The sequence below is a fragment of the Danio rerio genome, chromosome 14, assembly GCF_052040795.2.
Source record: "Danio rerio strain M-AB ecotype USA chromosome 14, GRCz13ab, whole genome shotgun sequence".
In the NCBI taxonomy this organism is placed as follows: Eukaryota; Metazoa; Chordata; class Actinopteri; order Cypriniformes; family Danionidae; genus Danio; species Danio rerio.
In genome coordinates, this window is record NC_141034.1 from 57,806,076 (window position 1) to 57,829,305 (window position 23,230).

The following is a 23,230-nucleotide window of genomic DNA, read 5'->3' on the forward strand; positions in this document are numbered from 1 at the left end:
CTTTAAGTCATAGCAGCCCAGCATGTTTTGGTGTGTATAATTTAAATATTAATAAATATTTTTAATTAAACTTAAAACGACATTTCAGTTTAACCTGATAGTTTTGCTCTTCAGTGTTTGGACTCTCAGTAATGATTTTAAAGCACACTGAACTGAGCTAAACTGAACTGAACTTAAACACTAATAACTGAACTACCCTGATCCAGTTACTATGACCAGTTATGTGAAGCTGCTTTGACACAATCTACATTGTAAAAGCGCTATACAAACAAAGCTGAATTTAAAAAAAGGTATTGTGCATACTTTATCCAGCATTGGGTATTTAAATGACATGTTTTAACCCAGTGGTCGAAATGTTTAGTTTAAAATACATTTTGAACCTGACTTGATCCTTTTTAACCCAACACTGGGTTATGAATACCCAACATGGTTTGTAGTTTGTATAATAATTTTCCTATAAAATTTCAAGTTACACTTTTTTTTTAACCGGATAGTTGGATTTGACCCAGCATTGTGTTACGACAATTGTAAATGACGCATCTTAACCCAACATTTAGTTATAACAAGCTAAATTTAGTGTTGCGTATATAACATGGAGTGTTGGACAACTCAAATGACACTCTTTAACCCAACAGCTGGGTTTGTTTATATTTCACCTCTCTGAGCTGCACGGGTCAATACAGAGGAGTAGTTTCCACAGCAGGACGACTGACCTTCACTTCAGATCTGGGGCCTCATGTATCAACGCTGCATACGCACAAAAACTTTGCGTACGCCAGGTTTCACGCTCAGAATCGCTCACGTTTGGATTTACTAACAATGAACTGAACGTGGGAATGTGCGCAGCTTCACGGCAGCTTTCTGGCAGGCGTACGCACATTTTTTGTGCGTGTCTGTTTTATTTCCATTGGCGACTCCTAGAGGCAGTTGTGTTAAATTCCTCTCTACAAAGTGTCTGAGCCTTGCAATCTATATGGGGCGTCTGTATAAAAGGTTTCCATACCATACAGTTGACCAGCTAAACATTAAAGCACAATTTGCAGCAGTCGCCTGTTTTCCCAATGTAATCTGAGCGATCTACCGCACGCACATTGCTAATAAAGACACTATCTGAAGATGAATTTGCATGCGTGAATCAGAAACATTTCCATTCAATAAATGTGCAAATAAAATATGATGCACAGACTTATTAATGATTCCTATTTGTATTTCTCGTGATAAATAGTTGGCAAAATCTGATATGTAGCGGGGAAAAAAGAAGAAAGAGTTCATCAGACGCTGGATTCTGACCGAGTTCATGCTCGAACGTGTCAAAACATGATGACGTGGATTATGTCCTGCGCCACTGAGACTGTAACGGATGTTGCAACATTTTACACCTATAAATCACACTATTTCTCTTTTAACTCCACAGTGCGACGTTCAGACCCGACTGTGTTAACCGCATCAGCTAAACTCTCCCACTCTATTTTTTTTTTTTGTTGTTGTTAATTCCGGAGAACAAACTTGCAAATAACACCGCTTTTCTCCGGTCTACCTCCGAAAGCAGCACCTCCAATTCACATTCTGTTCAAAGTTTCTCTTTTTGCTTGCTTTTGCCTTTGCTTTTTCGTTGGGTTTTGCCTTTAGCATAGTCATTAGCATATTCATACGGGGGAGGAGGCAGGGAGGGGTTTTGTGCTCGTGCATGTTGCGCTCAGTTTCACGTTCATTCAGATGTACAAAAGAATATGCGTGAGATTCGGCGTACGCAGTGTTTCATACATCTGGGGCCTCATGTACGAAGACTTGCGTGGAAATCTTACTAAAACATTGCGTACGCACAAAGCTGTAAATGTGCGTACGCAGAAAAAAATTCAGATGTATGAAACACTGCGTACGCCGAATCTCACGCATATTCTTTTGTACATCTGAATGAACGTGAAACTGAGCGCAACATGCACGAGCACAAAACCCCTCCCTGCCTCCTCCCCCGTATGAATATGCTAATGACTATGCTAATGGCAAAACCCAACGAAAAAGCAACGGCAAAATCAAGCAAAAAGAGAAACTTTGAACAGAATGTGAATTGGAGGTGCTGCTTTCGGAGGTAGACCGGAGAAAAGCGGTGTTATTTGCAAGTTTGTTCTCCGGAATTAACAACAAAAGAAAAAAATAGAGTGGGAGAGTTTAGCTGATACGGTTAACACAGTTGGGTCTGAACATCGCACTGAGTGCATTTAAAACAGAAATAGTGTGGTTTATAACTGAAAAATGTTGCAGAACCCTTAGCAGTCTCAGTGGCGCACCTCATAAGAAGCATGTGATCTTGTACTGATAAACTCGGCTCGAATCCAGCGTCTGATAAACTCTTTCTTCTTTTTTTCCCCGCTACATATCAGATTTTGCCCACTATTTATCACGAGAAAGACAAGTAGGAATCATCAATAAGTTTGTGCATCATATTTTATTTGCACATTTATTGAATGGAAATGTTTCTGATTCACGCATGCAAATTCATCTTCAGATAGTGTCTTTATAGCAATGTGTGTGCAGTAGATTGCTCAGATTACATTGGGAATACAGGCGACCGCTGCAAATTGTGCTTTAATGTTTAGCTGGTCAACTGTGTGGTATGGAAATCTTACATACCTACTATATGAACCCGTCTCATACAGCTGCCATTGCAAGGATCAGACACTTTGTAGAGAAGAATTTAACACAACTGCCTCTAGGAGTCGCCAATGGAAATAAAACAGACACGCACAAAAAATGTGCGTACGCCTGCCAGAAAGCTGCCGTGAACCTGCGCACATTCCCACGTTCAGTTCATTGTTAGTAAATCCAAACGTGAGCGATTCTGAGCGTGAAATCTGGCGTACGCAATGTTTTTGTGCGTACGCAGCGTTGATACATGAGGCCCCTGAATTTTTTCTGCGTGCGCACATTTACAGCTTTGTGCGTACGCAATGTTTTAGTATGATTTCCACGCAAGTCTTCGTACATGAGGCCCCTGATCTGGTGATGATGGGTCTGATGTTGGGTCAAATATGGACAAATCTGTTGCAGTAGTTGGATTATTTTTATTTATTCCATATTAAATTAAAACGTTAATCTTTTTTACTCTTTTTAACTGGATGGGTGAAGTTTGTCCATATTTGACCCAATGTTGGGTTATGAAATGCCAGAATTTTTGGTGTGTCTACAATACTTTATAATACTGTCTATAAGACATTTTTTGACCCAACAGTTATTTGTCTATATTTAACCCAACATTGGGTTATCACAACTAATATTTTGTTTAATTTTTAAATCACAAAAGAATTTTAAACGAAATTTTGAGAAATATGCTCACTTTAAATAGCTGTTGGGGTGACACAGTTGCTTAGTGGTGTCGCCTTGTGGCCTCACAGCAAGAAGGTCTCTAGTTTGAGTCCCGGCTGGGTCAGGTGGTGTTTCTGTGTGGAGTTTGCATGTTCTCCCTGTGTTGGCGTGGGTTTCCCCACAGTCCAAACACATGCGCTATAGGGGAACTGATCAACTAAACTGGCCATAGTGTATGAGTGTGTGTGAATGAGAGTGTATGGGTGTTTCCCAGTACTGGGTTGCAGCTGGAAGGGCATCCACTGTGTACAACATATGCTGTTATAGTTGGCGGTTCATTCCACTGTGGCGACCCCTGATGAGTAAAGAGACTAAGCTGAATGAAAAGGGATGTTAGAGAGTGCGAGTGTGATTTAGTGAGGTTGTGCCGTGTGTGTGTGTGTGTGAGGCGTGGCACCTGCTGCAGCACTGCTACAGTAACTGCGGGTCTCCAGATCATCATGTCCTCCATTATGGCTCAGCAGTTTCAGCGCTCAGATTTACAGGCCTGCAGTGAGGGAGCAAACTTTATGGAAGTTACAGGCCTGGCCGGAGCCCAGTGTCCAGGATGAGGGCCCTGCTGGGGGCCGTTGGGGACGCAGGGGCCCGAGATCCAGACCTGGCAGATTGAGACGCCTCCCGTCCCTCTGTCCACTAGGAGACATGATGAAGATGAAGATGCAGAGTCAGCCATTCCGGCTCACAGAGCGCAGAGACCTGCCTGCTGCAGAGAGAGAAGTGAGATGATCAACACTGTGTGTGTGTGTGTATTTGTGTGTGTATTTGTGTGTGTCTGTGTTTGAGATAGAGTGTGAGTGAATGCATGCGAGTGTGTGTATTAATTTGGGAGTGTATAAGTGTATGATAACGAGTGTGTATGTGTGCATACTGTAAGTATATGTCTGCATGATATTGTGTGTGTGTGTGTGTTACATTGTATGTGTGTGAAAAGAAAGAGAACATTGTTAATGTGTGTGCGTGCATGAGTGCATCTGTTGGAATGCATGTGTGCATTTATGTAAGTGTGTTTTTGTGCAATTGTGTGGGGGGGGGGGGTAGTTTGTGTGTGTATTAGTGTATGTTTGTGTATGCATTTATGTGCATGAGTGTGTGTGCTTGTGTATGTGTGTGTGTAGTGTGTTTGTGCATGTGTTAATGTGCATGAGTGTGTGTTTGTGTAAGCGTGTGTGCATCAGTGTGTGTGTGTATTAGTGTGTGTGTATGGGCATGAGTGTGTTTGTTTGGTTGTGTTTGTATGTGTGTGTGCATGTGTGTGGATTGTGTTTAGTATACGTGTGTATTTCTCTTTTTGTATGTATGTGTGTGTGAGCGTGTGTTTTACTTATTTATATGTGTTGTTTATATATATTTAAATGTGTGCGTTAGTGTGTGTTCGTTTATGTGTTTATGTGCAGGAGTGTGTGTGTGTGTTTGGTTGAGTGTGTTCTAATGTGTGCTCTAGTGTGTGTTCGTGAATGTGTTTATGTGCAGCACTGTGTGTGTGTGTGTGTGTGCGCATGTGTGTTTTCATTCATATGTGTGTGTTTGTGTACTGTGTGTTTTACAGTATGTGTGTGCATTTTATAGTATGTGCATTTGTGTGTGTGTGTGTATAGCATATGTGTGTTTTACAGTATGTGTGTGTGTTGTCCTGTAAACTCGTCTCCGGTGGTGGATCAGTGCAGCAGGATCTGCCCTCAGTATCAGATGGCTGTGTTCAGCTTGACAGACTCTAGCTGCACCTGAGAGAGAAAGATGGAAATAAAGTTTATTTGACCCAAACAAACAGCACTACTGCTGTACACACACACACACACACACTGACACACACTCACACACACTCACATACACACTCACACACACACAGATTCACAGAGCACTGCCTACACCACACTGCAACACTGACTGCAAACATCACAAATATCAGTCAGAATAATACTTACCAACTCTGTTTATTGACGGAACGAGCTTCACTAAACAACTCCAATAAACATGAGTCATTCCAAAGAATACATACAGAAGCACACAGATTAAAATAGAAGAATCAAATTAGATTAATTGAATCAGATGGGTTGAATCAGGTGAGTTGAATCAGGTGAACGGGTGAATTGAAAGTGGAATTGAGTCAAGTTGGATGGGTCAATTGAATCAGGTGGGTTGAATCGTGTGATTAGGATCAAGTGAAAGGGGGAATTGAATCAGATGAGTTGAATCCACAAAATAACATTAGTAAAACGTTTGGTATTAAATGGATAAAATAATTGAATTAGGTGAACAGGGGAGTTGAATCAGGGGAATTGAATCAAGTGAACAGGTGAATTGAATCAAGAATTAAATCAAGTGAACAGGTGAATTGAATCAAGTGAATGGAGGAATTGAATCAGGTGAATTGAAACAAAAGAGCAGGTGAGTTGAATCAGATAAATTTAATCAAGCAGGCAGGTGAATTGAATCAAGTGAACAGGTGAACTGAATCAGGTTAATTAAATCTACACAATAACATTATAAATAAACAAATGAACAAAGCTTCTTAAATAAAAAATGTTACATTTTCAACAAGTTTGGTATTGAATGGATTCAATATTTGATTAGGTAAACAGGTGACTCGAGTCTGGTGAATTGAATCAGCTGAATTGAAAAAGTAAAAGGGAATTGTATGAAGTGAATGGGTGAATTTAATTAGGTGATTTGAATCTACACAGTAACATAAACACACAACTGAACAAGGTTTTAAAAAAATAAAAATGTTCAAATTTTCAATACGTTTCGTATAAAATAAAAAAAATTGAATCAGAGAAACAGGTGAGTTGAATCGGGTAAATTGAATCAAGTGAATAGGTGAGTTAAATCAGGTGCATTGAATCAACTAAACAGGTGAATTGAATCAAGTGAACAAGTGAATTGAATCAGGCGAGTTGAATCAAGAATTAAATCAATTGAACAGGTGAATTGAATCAAGTTAATGGAGGAATTGAATCAGGTGAATTGAATCAGGTAAACAGGTGAGTTGAATCAGGTGAACTGAAGCAAGTGAAAAGAGAACTTTAATCAGGTGAATTGAATCAAGTGAATTGGTTAACTGAATCAGGTCTATTTAATCAAGCAAGCATGTGGGTTGAATCAAGTGAACAAGTGAACTGAATCAGGTGATGTAAATCTACACAATAACATAAATAAACAAGTGAACAAATTATTTTAAAATAAAAAAAAATACATTTTCAATAAGTTTGGTATTGAATGGATAAAATAACTGAATTAGGTGAACAGGTGAATCGAGTAAGGCGAATGAGTGAATTGAAATGTGAATTGAATCAAGTAAATGGGTGAATTGAATCAAGTGATTTAAATCTACACAATAGCACAAATACACAACTGAACAAGGTTTTTTTTAAACATAAAAACAGGTGAATAGGTGAATTGAATTGGGTGAATTAAATCAAGTGAACAGTTGAGTTGAATCAGGAGCATTGAATCAGCTGAACAGGTGTGAATTGAATCAATTGACCATGTGAGTTGAATCAGGAGCATTGAATCAGCTGAACAGGTGAATTAAATCAGGTGAGTTGAATCAACACAGTAACATTATAAATAGACAAGCAAAAAATATAGTCCTGTTTTCAGAAATTAGGAGTCAGAATGAAGTGAGATTTTCCTTAAAATAAGCAAAATAATCTTGTTTTTCCTTAGATTTAAGACTATTTTAGTCACCCAGTGTCAGATTATTTTGCTTGTTTTAAACTCACTTAATTTGGACTCATTATTTCTGAAAACAAGACAATATAGTTTTGCTAGTCTAGGAAATGCTTCTTGATTTAAGAGTTTGTAGATATGTGGACTGTAAAAAATATCTGTAAATACCTTGTGGTTTTGTGTTTATTTGCGGAGGTGAACTGCATTATGGGATGTTGATTTCTGCTCTATTCACCACTTCAGATGGTGAAAATTCAACAACAGTTTAACAAAGTGACTTTTATTGACATTTTAGTGGTTTGAAATAATATAAGAAATAATATCTAGAGGAATAAGTGTGTATAAGTGTGTATAAGAATAACAGAAAATGTGCTGCAGTTTATTATAAGGTGTTTGTAGCATAATATACAACACCAACCCAGACTATATAGCACTTATACTATTAAACATGATCATAAAAGTCACATTATTAAACTTTTCAAGGTTAAAAGTAGTTGCAAGACAGATTAAGAGCCCATAATGCATCTGGAAAGCAGAAAAATACAGAAAACTGCTCAATGATCGATGTTTTTACAGTGTAGAAACAAGACAAAAACTCTGCCGTCTCAGAAACACACAGAAACAGCTTGATCCCCTCAGCATTGGTGGTGGAACAATTAGCGACACATTTCCATGGCCGGGATATTTACAAGGACTGCCAATTCCCAGGTCCGTTTTACATTCAGCGTCTTTTCCTCCTCAAGGTAACACGGAGCGTTAAAAACCAGGAAACAATGATCCAGTGCCCATTGGGTCAGAACCAGATTGAGATGGTTGCGTTTCTCCCAGAACTCCCATTAAAGTGTCAGAGAGACGCGTCCGCCTCCCTCTGCAGCCACACAGGAGAAATTAACTGCGGCCTCTTTGCGAGACATAAATTACAGCTTTTAAACAACAGGGAGTGAAGGAAACTCTCCATCACTGCTGTAATTGCCCGGCGAGTGCCACGCTCTTGTAAAGAAATTAACCTCCGTTCTGCAGCGCTGCATCAGACTGAGAGAGTGTATTTGGATTTGATATATTTATCATTATTGAGCTATTGTTATTATTATTAATTATTTTAATCATATTTAACTCTTTTTATTTTAAATTTAATAATTTGTCATTTGTGTATGTATTTATCAATTTTCTAATCTAAATGTTTTTGTGTATATAGACAAACATATACTCACCGGCCACTTTATTAGGTACAGCTTACTTGTAGTGTGTTGGACCCCTTTTGCCTTCAGATCTGCCTTAATCCTTGGTGTCAGAGATTCAACAAGCTGCTGGAAATATTCCTCAGAGATTTTGCTCCATATTGTCATGATAGCATCACACAGTTGCTGCAGATTTGTCGGCTGCACATCCATGATGCCAATCTCCCGTTCCACCACATCCCAAAGCTGCTCTATTGGATTGAGCTCTGGTGACTGTGGAGGCCATTTGAGTACAGTGAACTCATCGTCATGTTCAAGAAACCAGTCTGAGATGATTGAGCTTTATGACATGCTGCGTTATCCTGCTGGAAGTAGCCATCAGAAGATGGAGACACTGTGCTCATAAAGGGATGGACATGGTCAGCAGCAATACTCAGGTAGGCTGTGGCGTTGAGGCTCAATTGGTACTAATGGACCCAAAGAAAATCTCCCCCACACCATTACACCACCACCACCAGCCTGAACCGCTGATACAAGGCAGGATGATCCATGCTTTCATGTTGTTGAGGCCAAATTGTGAGCCGAGCATCCGAATGTGTCAGCAGAAATGGAGACTCATCAGAGCAGCAACGTTTCTCCAATCTTCTATTGTCCAGTTTTGGTGAGTCTGTGTGAATTGTAGCCTCAGTTTCCTGTTCTTAGCTGGCAGGAGCGGCACCCGGTGTGCTCTTCTGCTGCTGTAGCCCATCCGCCTCAAGGTTGGACGTGTTGTGTGTTCAGAGATGCTCTTCTGCAGAGCTCGGTTGTAGCGAGTGCTTATTTGAGTTACTGTTGCCTTTCTATCAGCTGGAACCAGTCTGGCCATTCTCCTCTGACCTTTGGCCTCATCAAAAAGAAATTTGCGCCCAAAGAACTGCCGCTCACTGGATATTTCCTCTTTGTCGGAGCATTCTCTGTAAACCCTAGAGATGGTTGTGCGTGAAAATCCCAGTAGATCAGCAGTTTCTGAAATACTCAGAGCAGCCCGTCTGGCAGCAACAACCATGCCACATTCAAAGTCACTTAAATCCCCTTTCTTCCCCATTCTGATGCTCGCTCTGAACTGCAGCAGATCCTCTTGACCATGTCTACATGCCGAAATGCAGTGAGCTGCTGCCATGTGATTGGCTGATTAAACATTTGCATTAATGCAATGCATTTTAATGTCAATATTATTCTCCCCTTCAGCAATATTAGTGTTGGATAGTCTCCAGAACAAACCACTGTTATACAATGACTTGCCTAATTACCCTAACTTTACCCTAATTACCCTAGTGAAGCCTTTACATGTCACCTTAAGCTGAACACTAGTGTCTTGAAGAATATCTAGTCTAATATTATGTGCTCTCATCATGGAGAAGAGAAAATAAATCAGATATTAGAGATGGGCTATTAACACTTTTATGATTAGAAATGTGAATTGAAATTAATTGAGAGAGAGGGAGAGAGAGAGAGAGAGAGAGAGAGAGAGAGAGGGTAAATGTCTTCACTCCAAAGGCTCGCTCGCCCGCCCGCCTGATCTAAACTGAAGGAAACACTTCATCCATAAATATTAGTGTCCGTTTCCATGTTCCTCAGGAAACTCTGCTGCATTAAACTTTCAGCTTCTCTCTGAAAGAGCGAAACCGCAGGAGATTCCTGTGCATTTATTTATTCTTAAAGAGCTCTGAGTCTCTTTACACCTGTGCAGAGCGCACGATTGGTCATAAATAAAGAAATAAACTCATAAAAACACACAGCTCTGCATTCTGATGCTGCGACTCTGGAGCTCTCAGGACTCCGATGACCACAGGAAAACTTTGCTGGAAGTTTCTTTTGAGTGTGTGTGTGTGTGTGTGTGTGTGTGTGTGTGTGTGAGAGAGAGTGTATGTGCCTTTGTGTGTGCATGTGTTTCTGTCTATCTATGTGTGTGATGTTTGTGTGAGTGTATGTGTGTGTGCATATGTGTTTTGTCTTGTCATCGCAGCAGAAACATTTAAAGACTACATTCTGATATGCCTGTACTCATATGAATTTGTATAAACACACACACTATATATATATATATATATATATATATATATATATATATATATATATATATATATATATATATACTCTCTCTCTCTCTCTCTTTCATGCACACACACTTACGAAATCCACAGGAGCTCCATGATCTGTCCAGACACAGAGAGCAGTGATCAGAGCAGTGAAGGACCCCAAAACAAGCTGTGAGGGCCTGCAGGAGCCCGAACATCCAGAGGGAGAAAACAGCCTGAGGGCCGACACAGAGACAGACAGACAGACAGACAGACAGACAGACAGACACACACACACACACACACACACACACACACACACACACACACACACACACACACACACACACAAACACACAAACACAGAGATCATCCTGAAACAGCTCTCACAACATTATTTATCAACACGTCCACATTTTTACATTCTCAGAATCTGTGAAAATTAAACATTTGAAGCAGCAAATGTGTCAGGAGCATTAAACATAGTTTTTGTCTTCAAGTCCAAAAAAACAATAAGAAAATATTTCATCAAGAAACACATCAAGCATTTTCTAGACAAGCAAACATATTGTCTTGTTTTCAGAAATAACGATCAGTGTTGGGGAAAGTGACTTTTAAAGTAAAGTGCATTACAATATTGAGTTACTCCCTCAAAAAAGTAACCAACATTACAGTAACATCTTCATTTCCCTTAAAATAATGCAAGATAACATCATATTTTGAGCACTTTCTGAGCCCTACATGCTGAATATCCAGATTAACCACAGCATGTTCAGTCATGTGTTTACTACTGCTCAATGTTTTGTGTTATTAGTGAGTAAATTTAAGTGTCTATTGAGATAAAGACTGCAATAAAGTCTGAGTACCAACGTCAAATCATTTATATTAAGGCAAAAACAGATTTTAAACCTTTTAAAATACGACTAAAAACATCCCTAAATCAGAATAAGTCTTTGAGTTTTATACACTGAATAAATCTCTTCACATGGACTAAACCAAGTCGCTTCTACAGCAGACAGCGGCTCAATAATAACAGCAATAACCGTTTGTTTTAGTTTAGCGGATTGAATTGTTTCACCTGGAGAAGGTGAACTGAAGTCCATCATGTGTTGTTTAGCTGGAGGTGTGCTGCGGGTGCAGTGCTTCGCATCCAGTTTTGTTTTTTTCGATGTCGTGTTTCTCACAATTGTCAAGAGTTTCACTTCAAATGATCTAAACTGAACAATAATCCACCTCTGTTCTTCGATGAGTTCAACATAACAAGAATCCCTTGCAGAAATATAAATCTCCGGCCTGTCATTGGTTCTTTTTTTGATGATACCCGGAGCACCTGGAGGAAACCCACGCCAACACGGGGAGAACATGCAAACTCCACACAGAAACACCAACTGACCCAGCCGAGACTCAAACCAGCGACCTTCTAGCAGTGAGGCGACAGCGCTACCTACTGCATGGCCTATTTTCAGTTTTGTTTTGATTTATTAGTGACGTTACTCTGATGACAACATTTCACTCAAAAAACCAAAAACATTTGTTCAAACTGCTTATTTAAAATGAGTGGAAACAACACGATTCTTTAGATTCCTTTTGGACAACTCAATTGTTTTACACTGTAAACATATGCAGGGCTCCACATCATTTCTTCATGTTGTTCCAACACAAATGGACTAAGTTAACTTGATCATTTTTACAACTTAAAGTGGATTGAACAAAAGGCAAAAAAAATTATGAGAGATTCATCAATGAACCGTTTGCTTTAACCGGAACATTATGGAGAAATACTGAAGCAACATCTCAACACATCAGCCAGGAAATTAAAACTTGGTCACAAATGGCTCTTCCAAACAGACCATGACCCTACGCCAGTGGCATAGCGGATAGGCCCGCAGGGCATGCACCGCGGGGGGGCCCCGCATGATTAGGGGGCTCCGCGTCGTCGTGATTTTCAATAATTGAAAATCCGGCAACCGCAATAATCAAACTCTTGGGAACAACTGTGGTTGGCACCAATGTTCACAGGCCTGTGTTCTCTGAACACCTCTCAAGCGGTGGACTACTTCATTCTGATTGCTTGCCGAACCGCGTCATAGCTCATACCATAAAGCTGACTTGATATCAACTCTCCTCAACGCTCACACCGGGGAAGACGCACCACGCTGTTTCTCGCCGCCGGTTCTCATTGAAATGAATGACTTCTGGCTACTTTGACGCTCTCGCCACTTTCGGTTTGTGATCGCTCCTCAGTTTGTGAGGGCTTCCCCGCGTTGTCGCTCCACTCCGCCCCCCTTTCCCGCTCCTTAGTTTGTGACCATCATCAGGGGGACCCGTCAGTAATCTGGGCAGGGGGGGCTCCACATTTTGCGCTACACCACTGCCCAAAGCATACTACCAAACTAGTTCAAATGTGCTTTAAGGACAGCAGAGTGAATGTTTTGGAGTGGCCATCACAAAGCCCTGATCTCAATCCTATAGAGAATGTGTGGGCAGAGTTGAAAAAGCTTGTGCGAGCAAGACAGCCTACAAATCTGACTCAGTTACAGCAATTCTGTCAGGGGGAATGAGCCAAAACTCCTGCAAACTATTGTGAGAAGCTTGTGGAAGGAGACCCAAAACATTTGACCAAAGTTATACAGTTTAAAAGCAAAGCTTAAACATACCAGAGAAATGTGTGTAAACTTTGACTGTCTAGAAATTAACCACAAATAAAAAATTATTATTCTGGCATTTAGCAAATGTAAATCATTTAGGAAATCATAACGGACCTAAAATAGTAAACGTTTAGTCTGATTTACCATCAGACACTTTTAAATAAATGGTTATGCTCCTTTTTTAGAGTGTATGTAAACTTCTGGGTTCAACTGTATTTATTTGGACTGGAGACGAGACACTCTCTCAGTAAGTAATGCATTATCTGCAGTGTGTCTTTGTTATGAAGCGCATGCCAGAGTTATTTTCCCAGACTGTGTGACGTCACAAAAGCAGATCTGCACACACACACACACACACACACACTCGCAGCGGCTCGTCTGTGTCCTCAGTGACGTGTGTGTGAGAGGTGCTTTCTAATACATGTGTGTGATCTGAGGCCTGTTCTGATGTTTGATGCTCTCACAGCAGTGTGAGTGTGTGTGTGTGTGTGTGTGTGTGTGTGTGTGTGTGTGTGTGTGTGTGTGTGTGTGTGTAAAGGTTACAGCGTGAGTCCTGTACTGCGCACACAGTGTCTCTAAATGTCATCTGGTCCATATGGGCCCCCGGACGGCAGATGCCACTTCATAAACCAGCCAATCACAGCGTGGCGTGAGCGGGGTCTCCGGGGCCTCCAGCGTCATGCAAGAAAACCAGTCACACACACACCATCCACAGCAAGGGCCGAGCACCGGACACCTGCTCACAGAGAGACCGAGCGAGAGACTGACACACACACTCACACACACGCACGCGCGCACACACACACACACACACACACACACACACACACACACACACACACACACACACACACACACACACACACACACACACACACACACACACACACACACACACACACACACACACACACACACAGAGAGAGAGACATCTGCTCCTGTGGGCTCCTCACACCGCAGACCTGCAGTCCTGAACAGCTCTGATTAATGAGGCAGAGACAAGGTGAGGGGCCCTCAACAACAGGGCCACCGCAGCACGCACACACACACACACTCACACTCACACACATATATATGCACACTCACACACACACATACATGCACAAACACATGCACTACACACATTTATGCACAAACATGCTCATGCATACACACTTACAGTATGTGAGTACACACACACACACCCTTTTATACACCGGCCACTGTATACATACATACACACACACACACAGTCATGCATACACACTTATGGATACACACATACTCATGCATACACTCTTGGGTACACACTCATGCATATATACAACCCCCCCCCCCCCCCCCCCCCCCCCCCAACACACACACACACACATATATATACACACATACTCATGCATACACACTTATGCATACATACATACTCATGCATTTACACACACACACTTACAGTATGTGTACACACACATACGCATATACACACACATACATACACAGTATGCGTACACACACTCACACATACATACACACACAGTATGCGTACACACACTCGTGCATACACATATATACATACACATACACACTTACAGTATGCGTACACACACTCCCTCATACACACATACATACACACTTACAGTATGTGTACAAACACTCCCTCATACACACATACACACAAACATACATACATACACACACACACACACACACACACACACACACACTTACAGTATGTGTACACACACAGTCATGGATACAAACACAAACACTTACAGTGTGCGTACACACAAAATCATGCATACACACACACACACACACACTCATGCATGCACATGCACAAACTCATGTGTACACACACTCACTCATACACACATGCATACTGTACACGCTCATCTCTACACACACACACCCCTGTATATCGACTGTATATGCTCTCGTCTTAACTGGTATTGCTATACTTGTGGGGACATCATGTGGGAGTGCACTTATGCGAGTCATACGCATGTGTCTATTGTAAGAGTGTATGCGTTAGCTGTGCGTGTGCGCAATGTGCATGTGTGAGAAAGTGTAAGTGTTTTCTGTGTGTGTGTGTGTGTGTGTGTGTGTGTGGCAGGGGAAGCGGCCCTGTATTAACCTGTCAGCTAGGGGGTCAAAGGTCAGGAGTGCGTCTGCAGGACTTGTCCTCCTCCAGGCGTTTTGTGTGTGTGTGAGAAGAGGTCAAGCGGTCAGAACTACAACAAAACTCTCTCACCTCCTCTCTGTATTACAGCAGCTTCACGTTTCACACACTATCCCACATCTCTCGCTGCAAACACACACCGGCCATTCATCACTGACACCACAGCTTAAACTCAATAAAACATGTGAACATACAGAGAGAAAAACTGTGTGTGTGTGTGTGTGTGTGTAGAGATTGTGCTGAGACACACACACACACACACACACACACACACACACTAATATCAGGTCAGAGCTGCATCTCAGGAGGTGTTTTCTGTTTCAGTTTGCTTCAATCAACCAATCAACCAATCTATCAATCAGTCAAACAAACAAACCAATCAATCATATTCACAGAAAATATATTTTAAATATTATTAAAATCATTATAGTATTATTAGTGTTATTTCTATTATTTAATTGCAAAACATTTATAAAACTTGGTAAACAGCTATTTTATCATGATTATTTTTATTATTACTATTATTATGATTTAAAAAAATATTTTACAGAAGGGCAAACTATTTTTTTTTCATCTGTATAAACACATGTACACTCACCGGCCTTTTTATTAGGTACACCTGTCCAACTGCTAGTTAATGCACATTTGTAATCAGCCAATCACATGGCAGCAGCTCACTGCATTTCGGCATGTAGACATGGTCAAGAGGATCTGCTGCAGTTCAGAGCGAGCATCAGAATGGGGAAGAAAGTGGATTTAAGAGACTTTGACCATGGCATGGTTGTTGCTGCCAGACGGGCTGCTCTGAGTATTTCAGAAACTGCTGATCTACTGGGATTTTCAGGCACAACCATCTCTAGGCTTTACAGAGAATGAGGAAATATCCAGTGAGCGGCAGTTCTGTGGGCGCAAATGCCTTGTTGATGAGGTCAGAGGAGAATGGCCAGACTGGTTCCAGCTGATAGAAAGGCAACAGTAACTCAAATAAGCACTCGCTACAACCGAGCTCTGCAACCGAGCTCTCGTTACAAAAGAGCATCTCTGAACACACAACACGTCCAACCTTGAGGCGGATGGGCTACAGCAGCAGAAGAGCACACCGGGTGCCGCTCCTGTCAGCTAAGAACAGGAAACTGAGGCTACAATTCACACAGACTCACCAAAACTGGACAATAGAAGATTGGAGAAACGTTGCTGCTCTGATGAGTCTCCATTTCTGCTGACACATTCGGATGCTCGGCTCACAATTTGGCCTCAACAACATGAAAGCATGGATCATCCTGCCTTGTATCAGCGGTTCAGGCTGGTGGTGGTGGTGTAATGGTGTGGGGGAGATTTTCTTTGGCTCCATTAGTACCAATTGAGCATCAACGCCACAGCCTACCTGAGTATTGCTGCTGACCATGTCCATCCCTTTATGAGCACAGTGTCTCCATCTTCTGATGGCTACTTCCAGCAGGATAACGCAGCATGTCATAAAGCTCAATCATCTCAGACTGCTTTCTTGAACATGACGATGAGTTCACTGTACTCAAATGGCCTCCACAGTCACCAGAGCTCAATCCAATAGAGCAGCTTTTCAACTGTGTGATGCTATCATGACAATATGGAGCAAAATCTCTGAGGAATATTTCCAGTACAAAATAAGAAAGAAAGACAGAAAGAAAGAAAGAAAGAAAGAAAGAAAGAAAGTCAACAAGTAACTGCATGGTAAAAATGAAATAAATAAATAAAGCTGAGAACAAATGAATGAATGAAACAATAAATAATAATGAAATGAAAGATGCATATGTTCTGTGTAGTCAGCAGTGTGCATACTGAGATCATCCATCTCATAAAGTTTTATAATAATAGATAAATCTTTGTAAAGCAACACAAGTCCTCTGTAAAAGCCTGTAACGGCCGAGAGCTGATCAGAAATCAGTGGTTGGGGATTGTGATGTGCTGGATTGCATTGATCAAACTATTCATTACGTAAGGCTTCAGAGACTCTGAGTGGCGTCCCCACGGGCCCCCGGCTCCAGGGCCCCAAAACTCTGCATTTAATATGGAAATGAATACCTTTTTGTTAAAAAGCAGCTCCTCTGTGAGTGTAAAGTGTCTCTTTTGATCCGCTGTCTCTGGATCAGTAGCTTTAATTGGCTGCGAGCGGGGCAGAAACGGGCCCTGATCACTGGAGACACACACACACACACACACACACACACACACACACACACACACACACACACACTAGAGGACAATAAAAAGAGAGTTATCAGAAAGACAAAAGATCTGAAGGAGCTTCAAAGTTTCGACAAGTTGAGGATTATTCCCCTGTCTGAGCGTTGGTGATCCCTCGTGAAGATGGAGAACTAATTAAAGATTAATGCAGCATTTCTGATCACTAATGAAGATTATTCAACACCGACAAACTTAAAAACAAGACCACATGAGGAAGATTGCAGAAAGACGAGTGCAGGAGTGGCACAAATCAGATTTATCACTGCAAAACTTCTGATGGACAGCTATGGTATTAAATCAATAAATAAAATGCACAATAGAAATGTAGATGCAGGTGTAGATGTAAACAAGTTACTGAACGGTAAAAGTGAAATAAATAAATGAAGGACACAAATCATTTTAAATTGTGCGGATAAAAATGCTGAGAAAAAATAAATAAATAAACAAGTAAGCTAAAAAAATGTAAAAATAAAATCCCCCGCCAACACGGAGAGAACATTCAAACTCCACACCATTTCCTGTGAGGCCACAGTGCTAACCACTAAGCCACCATGCCGACACCTTGATTTATTTTGATCTAAACATTGTAAAATACTATGAATAATATTATAAATTACTTCAAACATTTAGAATATTATAAATAAATAAGGTAAAATAAATGAATAAATAAGATAAAATAAATATGATAAAAAAAGAGAATAAAATAAATAAATAAGATAAAATGAATAATTAATGTTAAAATAAGTAAGTTATATAATAAATAAGATCAAATAAAGAGAATAAATGAATAAAATAAAATAAAGAGAATAAAATAAATAAATAAGATAAATTAAATAAATAAATAAGATAAAATAAACAAAATAAAATAAATAAATAAGATAAAATAAAGATAATTAAATAAATAAAGAAAAGAAAGAAAGAAAATAAGATAAAATAAAGAGAATAAAATAAATTAATTAATCATTAAAATAAATTAAATTAGATAAAATAAAGAAAATTAAATAAACAAATAAGATCAAAAATGTTCGAGCCCCAGCTGGGCCAGTTGGTATTTTGCATGTTCTCCTTGTGTTGGCATGCGCTATAGGGGAACTGGCATGCGCTATAGGGGAACTGATCAACTACACTGGCCGTAGTGTGTGTGTGTGTGTGTGTGTGTGTGTGTGTGTGTGTGTGAATGTGGATGAGTGTTTCACAGTACTGGAAAGGCATCCGCTGAGTAAAACATATGCTGGATAAGTTGGCGGTTCATTCCGCTGTGGTAATAACTGATAAATAAAGGGACTAAGCCAAAAAGTAAACAAAATGAATGAATGAAAACAAATAAGATAAAATGAATAAATGAGGTAAAAAAAATTAAGAGATAATATAAAATAACATAAATAAAAAAATAAATAAAGTTAAAATAAATAAATATTTAAATAAATAAATAAATTAGATAAAAATAAATTAGATTTTTACCATTTTTTATTAATTTTCTAGACAAGCAAAAAAAAATATGTTTTGTAGAAATTATTAGGAAATATGTCAAATATGAATTATGTTGAGGGAGTTTTTCTGTAAAACAAGCAAAATAATCAGCAAGACAATTTCTTTGCTCGTCTAAAATATGCTAGAAACAACTAACAATACTAGAAAAGAAATACTAGAAACAAGAAAAAAACTTTGCAGTGTGCCAAAACTCAATTTCTGATCATTATTGTAAAGTGTGACCTGACTTTATAACTCATTATTACAGCCAGCACTGGTCATACGGTAACACTGGGATGAAATTAATTGTAATAAATGCTGGAACATGTGTTTCTGTAAAGCTGGTCTGCAATCACATCCAGATGTTGTCATCGGTTTTCCTCCGCACAATTCCCACCAAGAGCTGGAACGTGACACTTTCCCTGGAAAATATAATAAAACAGCAGAGTAATGTACAGCTATTTCCTTTCATAAATTCTTTGGCTTCTCCTGGTACGGCTCTGATGTACATATATTTAAATGTAAGTGAAGCAGCGGTGGCTGTAAATCGGGCTCTGACAGCGAGCACTGGGTTTTCATGTGTACCTGCAGCACTGATTTACTGATTCAGGATCAGTGTGTGTCCTATGGCAAGAAAAGGTGCTTTCTAAATGTATTTTTGCTAGTGAGAATTAAATAAAAGTTCTCTCTTATTGTATTTAACAAGTATTGTTACTTGAATTGTATTTTTACGAGTAAGAAATGAATAAAACAGCTTTCTACTTGTATTTGTACGAGTAAGCATTGAGTGAAAGAGCTCTCTAAATACACTTTTAGTAGCAAGAATTGAATAAATGCATTATCTAATTGTCTTTTTACTATTATTTTCACTTAAATTGATTTTTGCTAGTAAGATTTTAATAAAGGCACTATCTAAATGTATTTTTACTAGTAACCATTGACAAAGCCCTCTAGTTGTATTTTTCTAGTAAGAATTGAATAAAAGAGCTCTCTAATGGTGTTTTACTAGTAAGAATTGAATGAAAGGGCTCCCTAAATGTGTATTTATTAGTAAAAATTTAATAAAAGAGCTCTATAATTGTGTTTTTACTGGAAAGAATTGAATAAATGTGCTCTCTAATTGTGTTTTTAGTAGTAAGAATTGAATAAAATGGCTCTCTAATTGTGTTTTTGCTAGTAAGAATTGAATAAAATGGCTCTCTAATTGTGTTTTTGCTAGTAAGAATTGAATAAAAGAGCTCTCTAATTGTGTTTTTACTAGTAAGAATTGAATAACTGTGCTCTCTAATTGTATATTTACTAGTAAGAATTGAATAAATGTGCTCTCTAATTGTGTTTTTACTAGTAAGAATTGAATAAAAGAGCTCTCTAATTGTGTTTTTGCTAGTAAGAATTGAATAAAAGAGCTCTCTAATTGTAGTTTTACTGGTAAGAATTGAATAACTGTGCTCTCTAATTGTGTTTTTACTAGTAAGAATTGAATAAATGTGCTCTCTAATTGTGTTTTTACTAGTAAGAATTGAATAAAAGAGCTCTCTAATTGTGTTTTTGCTAGTAAGAATTGAATAAAAGAGCTCTCTAATTGTAGTTTTACTGGTAAGAATTGAATAACTGTGCTCTCTAATTGTGTTTTTACTAGTAAGAATTGAATAAATGTGCTCTCTAATTGTGTTTTTACTAGTAAGAATTGAATAACTGTGCTCTCTAATTGTGTTTTTACTAGTAAGAATTGAATAAAAGAGCTCTCTCATTGTAGTTTTACTGGTAAGAATTGAATAAATGTGCTCTCTAATTGGATTTTTACTAGTAAGAATTGAATAAAAGAGCTCTCTAATTGTAGTTTTACTGGTAAGAATTGAATAAATGTGCTCTCTAATTGTGTTTTTACTAGTAAGAATTGAATAAATGTGCTCTCTAATTGGATTTTTACTAGTAAGAATTGAATGAATGTGCTCTCTAATTGTATTTTTACTAGTAAGAATTGAATAAATGGGCTCTCTAATTGTGTTTTTAGTAGTAAGAATTGAATAAATGTGCTCTCTAATTGGATTTTTACTATAAATTTACTCTAATTGTTTAATTCAACTGGACTGACAGTTTTAGATAACTACAACTTCTATGTTAAGCCGCTTTAACACAATTTACATTGTAAAAGTGCTACAGAAATAAAGATGAATTAAACTGAATGAATTGTATTTTGCTAGTATTTTACTCTAATTGTATTTTTACTAGTAATAATTTAATCAAAGCATTCTCTAATTGTATTTTCACTATTAGGAATTGTGTAACAGCACTCTTTATCTATATTTTAAGTAGTAAAAATGTAATAAAAGTGCTCTCAAATTATATTTTTACTAGTGAAAATTGACTAAAATTGATTTTTAATTGTATTTTTACTCACAAGAATGGAGTGAAAGCACTCTAGAATCATATTTACTAGTAAAACTTAAATAAAAGCACTTTCTAATTACATTTAAGCTAATTTGTCTTGCCATATCTCCATCCTCCAAACACTGCTGGAGTGAGAAAAAAACAGACGTCAGATTATTCTCAATACTGAATATGTTTTGGGCTCAGTGGTCGGCAGTAAATTTAGTGGTATTTTGGTGTGTTTTCCATTGGCTGAGCAGTGATTTATCAGCACTGGATGACTGTGATGTGGTGTAAAGTTGCTCCGCTGACCCTCATAAATGCTCAGCTCTTCAATGCTGTGTTTTACAGTCACAGAGCATGCTGAAACAGCTCAAACAACATGCTTTCTGATGGAGAATAAAGATTGGGGTTTTCTGTCTACACGTCACAGCCATCAGATTTCACAGCGCATTGTTCCATTAAACAGAGCCAAACTCTTCCAGTGACATTAATGATGCATCTGTTAATACAAAAATTGAGCATTTTTAAAGACCTGTAATGTTTTAAAGCAAAATTTTAAAGTAAATAAAAATGTATTTCATGATCTGATGCCATCACAGGCAGGCACAAGCACCCAAGATATATATATATATATATATATATATATATATATATATATATATATATATATATATATATATATATATATATATATATATATATATATATATATATATATATATAGTCGTAATGTAAGATGTAGAGGTAATTGTAAACAAATAACAGTCACTGTAAACGTGAAATAAAGTAAAATAATTAGATAAATAAATCATGAACTAAAAAAATTAATTAGATTACTACCAACTTAAATAAAATTAAATTAAATAATTGATGAAAGACATTACAGAAAAGACAAAACTAAACTAAACAAAACTAAAAAGAACTAATTTATATTTATATAAATGTGTGTGTGTGTGTGTGTGTGTGTGTGTGTGTGTGTGTGTGTGTGTGTGTGTGTGTGTGTAATAATACAAATAACAAATAATAATACATCAATAAAACAAGAAACATAACAGCTATGTGCACACAAGATCTTCTACAGTATATCACAATAACAGTAATTAGAAGCAAAGAAGTCAAACATGAAGGGAAAGTGAGTTTCCAGAGGAGACAGATTTATTGATCATCATAAATGTTGCAGTGGTTTTAGGAGCAGCGCAGAGCAAAAGATTCCAAACCCCAAACCCAAGAGCTACTGTGGTCAAACTCTCCCCGACACCAAACCGAGGAGAGGAAAGAGGAAGAGGAAATGAAGGAGAGAAAATAGGAAAAGAGGAAGAGAAAAAGAACAGGAAAGAGGACGAAAGGAAAAGAGGAAGAAAAAAAGAGGAAGAGGAAAGTTGAAAACAGGAGGAAAAGAGGAAGAGAAGAAAAGAGGAAGAGAAAAAGGAGAAGAAGAGGAAAAGAGGAAGAGAAGAAAAGAGGAAGAGGCAAAAGAGGAAAGGAAAATAAGGAGATGAAAAGGAGAGGAAAAGAGGAAGAGGAAAAGAGGAAAGGAAAAGAGGAAGTGAAAGAGTAAAAGAGGAAGAGAAAAGAGTAAAAGAGGAAAAGGAAAGAGGAAAATGGGAAGAGGAAAAGAAGGAAAAGAAGAGGAAAAGAGGAAGAGGAAGAGAAGAAAAGAGGAAGAGGAAAAGAAGGAAAAGAAGAGAAAAAAAGAGGTAGAGAAGAAAAGGAGAAGAAAAGAGGAAAGAAAAAGAGGAAGTGGAAGAGTAAAAGAGGAAGAGGAAGAGAGGAAAAGATGAAGAGAAAAAGAAGGAAAAGAGGAAAAGGAAAGAGGAAAAGAGGAAGAGGAAAAGAGGAAAAGATGAAGAGAAAAAGAAGAGGAAAAGAGGAAGAGGAAAGATGAAAAGAAGAAAAGAAAAAAGGAAAAGAGGAAGAGGAAAAGAGGAAGAGGAAGAGGAAAGATGAAAAGAGGAAAAGGAAAGAGGAAAAGAGGAAAAGAGGAAGAGGAAAGGAAGGAGAAGAGGAAAAGAAGGAGATGAGAAGGAGAGGAAAAGAGGAAGAGGAAAACAGGAAAGGAAAAGAGGAAGTGAAAGAGTAAAAGAGAAAGAAAAAAAG

General features: G+C 38.5%; 1 long non-coding RNA gene across 2 annotated transcripts in view; it reads right to left on the bottom strand.

Moving 5' to 3' along the window:
* Window positions 1-18,741: 18,741 nt before the first annotated feature.
* Window positions 18,742-23,230, bottom strand: part of LOC141377622 (uncharacterized) — a 143,962-nt gene continuing 139,473 nt past the window's right edge. The window contains exons 7-8 of one of the 2 annotated variants that reach the window (XR_015508002.1): window positions 20,373-21,632; window positions 19,981-20,035 (exon numbers count right to left, since the gene is read on the bottom strand). This is a non-coding gene — a long non-coding RNA (uncharacterized LOC141377622). Of the gene's footprint in view, window positions 19,183-19,980; window positions 20,036-20,372; window positions 21,633-23,230 lie in introns of those variants that run through there. The other variant, XR_015508001.1, reaches the window with a different exon arrangement.